Source organism: Pongo abelii, chromosome 11, assembly GCF_028885655.2.
Source record: "Pongo abelii isolate AG06213 chromosome 11, NHGRI_mPonAbe1-v2.0_pri, whole genome shotgun sequence".
NCBI lineage: Eukaryota > Metazoa > Chordata > Mammalia > Primates > Hominidae > Pongo > Pongo abelii.
In genome coordinates, this window is record NC_071996.2 from 122,693,681 (window position 1) to 122,700,439 (window position 6,759).

At 49.8% G+C, this 6,759-nt stretch overlaps 1 pseudogene; it reads left to right on the plus strand.

Moving 5' to 3' along the window:
- The first annotated feature begins 260 nt into the window (after nucleotides 1-260).
- LOC100454639 (tubulin alpha-1D chain-like) lies at nucleotides 261-2,771 on the plus strand (annotated as a pseudogene).
- The last annotated feature ends 3,988 nt before the right edge of the window (nucleotides 2,772-6,759 follow it).

Here is a 6,759-nt window from a genome sequence, read left to right on the forward strand (position 1 = left end):
CAGAACTGCTCACATCTTCTGCTTCCCCCAAGGATTTTGGCCCAGCCTGTACGGCCAATGCCTGTTGCTCCTCAATGCCACCAGTAAATGCTTAGATGCAGGAGGCGAGGCAAGCAGAGTAGAGTCCAGGAACCTTGGCCCTCAGCCAAAGAGCCACTCAAGGAAGCCAGGCAGGAACCATGTCCAGGCATGATATGTTTTCCTCTGTGAAGGCCGTTCTCTGCCCTTTGCCCACTCAGTGTGAGTGCATCTCAGTCCACGTGGGGCAGGCCGGTATGCAGTTGGCAATGCCTGCTGGGAGCTCTACTGCCTGGAACATGGGATTCAGTCTGATGGGCAGATGCCCAGTGACAAGACCATCAGGGGAGGGGATGACTCCTTCAACACCTTTTTTAGTGAAACTGAGGCTGGGAAACATGTGCCCCAGCCGGTGTTTGTGGATCTGGAGCCCGCTGTGATTGGTGAGTGATGATCAGTCCCAGCCATGACCTTGTCCCTGGGTACCACAGCAAGTCCTACTCCATAACTGCAGAGCATGGTGTCTGTGGTATAGCTTCCCAGGTGCTGCAGCCAATTAGAACTCCAGACGTACGGAATCGCTGTTACTGAGGTCCTGAGTCTGTAGGCCACTCCACATCCCTTTCCTTATTGAAAAACACATCCAAGCAGCACAAACACATCCAAGCAGGTAATAGCAGCAGCCTGAATGCAGAACCTGGGACCTGGTGACCCCACTCCCTTCAGGTCCCCTGGGGCTCCAGCAGCTGGATCGCAAGGGAGATGGGGCCCAAAACTCTGCCCACTGCAGATGAAGTTTGAACAGGCACATACTGCCAGATCTTCCATCCACAGCAGCTTATCACAGGCAAGGAAGATGCTGCCGATAACGATGCCTGGGGCCACTACACCATTGGGAAGGAGTTCATCGACCTGGTACTGGACCGGATTTGGAAGCCAGTGAGGAAAGGGCTGAGGGCTGGGGCAGGGGGAATGAATCTGGATTCCTGTTGTGAGGTAGTCTGGACACCAGATTGGGGAAGGACAGCTTCAGCCTCTGGGAGAAACACACAGGATCAGGACCAATGAGGAGAGGCCCTGCACTCTGATCAGGGGGGCCAACTGTAGGTTCCAGCCTGGAGCTGGTGTCCCCTGTATCTTCGAAGTGGCTGGCCTGATGCTAGGCAGGGTGTCCATTAAGGCAAACATGTTGATGGGCTGCCTGGCCAAGTTGTGGGGTTCCATAAGCATTCCCAGAATACCACCTTGTGTTACAAGGATGTGGGCAGAAGTCCCTGTGAAAGGCAGGGATTCAAAGAATGTCAGCCCATAGCCTCTGTGATTGGCTTTGGCTCCTACGAAGGATGGGGATGAGGTTCCTGGATTGTTGTTCTTAGTAGAGAAACCCTCTAGAAACATCCAAAGTTAAATCAGCAGGGCATGGGTATGATGGTGGGTGGAGTTGGCAAGTTATGACGACAAGATGAGGAAGGCCTGGAGTCCTGTGCACTGGTCAGCCTAGACAGCCAACTCCACCCACCATCATACCCCTCTTTTCCAGCATACAACAGAGCTCTGTGTTAAGGGCCTCAGGAGATTTCAGAGGAAGAGGCACAGGGAGGAGAAAGGGTGTGCCCTGGACCCACTCTATGAGGATCTCTTTTGTGCTCTTGGAAAAGTCTTCTAAGGATTTCATGAAACTTTTGGGAATTTAAAACAGCACAAGTTGGTTCTTTCCTGTCCATCAGCTGTGCTCCATGCCCCACATTTTCCCTCCCCTTCCCTGTCTAGGCTGACCAGTGCACAGGGCTTCAGGGCTTCCTGGTGTTCCACAGCTTTGGTGGGGGCACTGGCTCTGGCTTCACCTCACTCCTGATGGAGCGGCTCTCTGTTGACTATGGCAAGAAATCCAAGCTGGAATTCTCCATCTACCCAGCCCCCCAGGTGTCTACAGCCGTGGTCGAGCCCTACAACTCTATCCTGACCACCCACACCACCCTGGAGCACTCAGACTGTGCCTTCATGGTGGACAACGAAGCAATCTACGACATCTGCCGCCGCAACCTAGACATCGAGCGCCCAACCTATACCAACCTCAATCGCCTCATTAGCCAAATTGTCTCCTCCATCACAGCTTCTCTGCGCTTTGACGGGGCCCTCAATGTGGACCTGACAGAGTTCCAGACCAACCTGGTGCCCTACCCTCGCATCCACTTCCCCCTGGCCACCTATGCACCAGTCATCCCTGCAGAAAAGGCATACCACGAGCAGCTGTCGGTGGCAGAGATCACCAATGCCTGCTTTGAGCCTGCCAACCAGATGGTGAAGTGTGATCCCCGGCATGGCAAGTACATGGCCTGCTGCCTGCTGTACCGTGGAGATGTGGTGCTCAAGGATGTCAATGCTGCCATTGCTGCCATTAAGACCAAGCGCAGCATTCAGTTTGTGGACTGGTGCCCCACAGGCTTTAAGGTTGATATCAACCATCAGCCACCCACTGTGGTGCCTGGGAGTGACCTGGTAAAGTGCAACATGCCATGTGCATGCTGAGCAACATGACAGCCATCACTATGGCCTGGGCCCGCCTGGACCACAAGTTCGACCTGATGTATGCCAAGAGGGCATTTGTGCACTGGTATGTGGGTAAGGGTGTGGAGGAGGGTGAGTTCTCCAAGGCCCATGAGGATATGACTGCCCTGGAGAAGGATTACGAGGAGGTGGGCATGGATAGTGTGGAGCGGGGGGAAGAAAAGATGGGGGGGGATGAATACTAGGGGAATACTGTGTGTCTGTCCTACATAAAGTGCTGTGGCCTTATTGTCTCACGAATGTCTTTTTCTCTTGGGGAAAACCATGGGGGGAGGGCTTCTTCTCCATGAGAGATAGGAACACTGGTGTCTTAGCCTCTATTCCCCAGAAAGCAGATCTGATTTTAGATTTCATTACAGAGTGCAATTACAGCAAATAGAATGGGGGCCAAGGGAAGTAAGGCACAGAAGGAGGAAAAATTCACCCTAGAGAAAATGCAGCTGAATAAATGGCATCTCAGAACCATCCTTGGGTGAGCGGGCAGGTGAGGGCTGGGGGTGGGGTTTATGCACTGGCTCTATTCTTCCACTGGTTAAACCTTCGCCCCATCAAGCATTAACTCCCCTGCACTGGTGGATTGCACACACTTGGGCTGTAGAGTCATCAGGAAACCCTGGGCAAGGAGGAGGTGCTGTTAAGTTGCACATATGTGAAGTCGGTGGGACCCCACATGGAGCTGCAACAAGAGCCCGGTGAGGCCAGGAGGATCCGAAGTGATCCTTAAAGTACTCTAGTGCCCACTAGCCCATCCTGTGATCTAGTGGCTTGTCTTCTCCAGGCAGGAGGTTGGGGTAATAGAGAGCCCTGACACTGGAGCTGGATGAGGCAGAAGAATGGTGCAGTGGTGGCCACATGGAGAATGGCTTGTAAGGGTAGGAGGCTTACCTCCCAGTAATCTCTGTCAACACTCACCACTTTTTTTTTATTTTTTTAGATGGAGTTTTGCTCTTGTTGTCCAGGCTGGAGTGCAATGGCACGATCTCTGCTCACTGCATCCCCCACCTCCCGGGTTCAAGCGATTCTCCTGCCTCAGTCTCCCAAGTAGCTGAGATTACAGGCATGCGCCACCAGGCCTGGCTAATTTTATGTTTTTAGTCGAGACAGGGTTTCACCATGTTGGTCAGGCTGATCTCCAACTCCTGACCTCGGGTGATCCACCAGCCTCAGCCTCCCAAAGTGCTGGGATTACAGGGGTGAGCCACCATGCCCGGCCCTGACACTCACCACTTTTTGATAAAGACAGTTGACCTTTTATCAGTCCTGTGGCATCATGCACACACAGCTTCCCACCCCCACTTCCAAATAGATGGCAAATTTTAAATCCTGAGACTGAGTGAGGCAGGAGAATCGCTTGAGCCCAGGAGGCAGAGTTTGCAGTGAGCTGAGATAGTGCCACTGTACTCCAGCCTAGGTGACAGAGCCAGACTCCATCTCAAAAAATAAATAAAAATAAATAAATAAATAAATACAATACAATACAATAATATTTTTGTAAGGACAGGACCTCACTATGTTGCCCTGGCTGGTCTCGAACTCCTGGGCTCAAGCAACTCTCCCACTTTGGCTTCCCAAAGTGTTGAGATTACCAGCATGAGCCACCATGCCTTGCTAAAAGGGCTGACTTTTAAATCTCCATATATTTGACTTATGTGTCTTTCTATCAACTGGTTTCAAACTTGGGAAGGGAAAAGGTGTTACTCTGGGAGCCCTTCACACCCCAAGAAATAGCCATCATTTAGTGAGCATCTACTATGTGCTAGGACCTGTATCCATAAGATCTTGTTTAATTCTGAGGTTAGTACAGTTATTACACCCACTGGAACAGAAGCTCTCAGACAGGCCTTGGACTGTTTTTCATTGTTCTACTCTCAACACCCCAGTGTTGCCTGGCATATTAGATGATTAACATTTGTTGGATGAACTTGTTCAATGAACGCCTATTTTATAGACGTGGAGACTGAGACTCAAAGACTCGTCCAAGGTGGTAAATGGAGGAGTCGGGATTCAAACCCAGGTTAGCCTGCACCAAATCATATGTTGCTCCCCAACCTTTTTCTTAGGTGCCCTCACTTCCTGCTCACAGTGGTTCCAGGCACCCCTCCAGACACCACCTCTTCTGGGCCTGCCAGGTCCTGAGTGCCCAGACAGTGACTCAGGTGCCTCAGGGGCAGGGAGTGGGTGACGCTTCACACTGCCCTGCCCAGGCTCTGGGAAGGAGGGCATCGATGTAGAGGGGAGAGTCCCAGCTTCTGGGTCTGAATGGGGGTAGAGGCTTCTTTGGGGCCAGGTTCTAGGGCTATCAGTGCCCTTTGGAAAACATCTCCTAGGAGGTGGTGAGGGCCTGGGAGAGGCCAGGATTGGGGGTGGGGAGGGAGGTGAGCTCTTCACCTGCCAAGATGGCTGGGGATCCAGAGAGGCAGCTCGTCTCCCTTCCTGTCTGCTGAACCAGCCAGCCCACCCTGGGTGGCTATATAGCCATCTCCCTGAGGTCTTCCTGCTAGTAATACGCTGCTGGCAGGCCCTGGCAGGCCTGGGTTGGACTGGGTGTGGGTGTGGAGAGGTGGCAACCCAGACCTCCTGGGGCAGCTGGGAGCACCACCCAGCCTGGCTCCTGGGGACTCCCTCAGTGCAGGGGAAATGCTTTCATCCCTGATGCTTCTAAAGCCAAAGTACAATTGCCTCCTGCAGGCAGACAAAAGAGACAGGTTCCCAAGCTCAGATTCTACCTAACAAATTTATTCCCTGGGCTCTGATGTGTCAAGAACACGCCTGGCTTCAAAGCTGTGTTGTCACCATTCTCTCCTTCTGGAACGCCACCTCCCCCTGCTTGTCTCAATGTTGCCATTCCTTCCAGCTTAGGTCACAGCCATCCAGAACCTACCCAGCCCCAGGGAGCTCTCCCTCTTCTGGATTCTTTTAGCACCTACCTCTGTCTCTATTTTTCATTTGGCGCTTGGCGTGGGCTGCCTTGTATGATAGCACTTGGCTTCTTGTCAATATCTTATTTCCCCAACTCAATTTTTAACAATTAGTATGAATTTGAACCGTTATTAGGTGCATATGCTTCAGAATTCAAAAAGTATCAGAGAGATTTAGGAACAAGAAAAATAAGTCTCTTTCATCTTGTTCCCCTCTTGGCAGCCACCACTGTTAATGTTTTTGTTAGTGTTTCCTTCCAGAGATGTCTACATATATATAGGTTGAATATCCCTTATCTGAAATGCTTGGGAACAGAAGTGTTTAGGATTTCAGATTTTTTCAGATTTTGAAATATTCGCATATACATAATGAAATATCTTGGGGCTGAAACCCAAGTCTAAATACGAAATTTACTTATGTTTCATATATACCTGATACACATTGCATGAAGGGAATGTTGTATAATGTTTTAAATAATTTTTTTGTTTTGTTTTGTTTTTTGAGATGGAGTTTCGCTCTTGTTGCCCAGGCTGGAGTGCAATAGCATGATCTTGGCTTACTGTACCTCCACCTTCCAAGTTCAAGTGATTCTCCTGCCTCAGCCTCCCAGGTAGCTGGGATTACACGCACCTGCCACCATACCGGCTAGTTTTTGTATTTTTAGTAGAGACAGAGTTTCACCATGTTGGCCAGGCTGGTTTCAAACTCCTGACCTCAGGTGATCCTCCCGACTTCAGGTGATCCTCCCGCCTCGGCCTCCCAAAGTGCTGGGATTATAGGCCTGAGCCATTGAGCCCGGCCTATGTTTTAAATAATTTTGTGCATGAAACAGTTTGTATATATGAGGTCAGGTATGGAATTTTCCACTTGTGGCATCATGTCAGGTACTCAAAAAGTTTTGAATTTTCGAACATTTCACATTTTGGGTTTTTGGAGTAGGGATGCTCCATCTGTACTACCATGCTTGTATGCACATTTAGTATATACTTTGTTCTACACCTTGTTTTTTCACTTAATAATAAATCTGGAAGATGGTCCATATGAATACTGTTAGCTATGCCTCATTCTATTTGGTCACAATATAATATTCCATCGTATAGCATACCAACACTTGTTTTACCAGTTTGCTATTAATGGGTATTTAGATTGTTTCCAATCTTTTGCTATTAAAAAGAATGCTGCAACCCTTGTATGTATTTTTTTTTTTGCACATATGTATGACCATACATTCTTAGAATTGAGATTTCTGGGTCA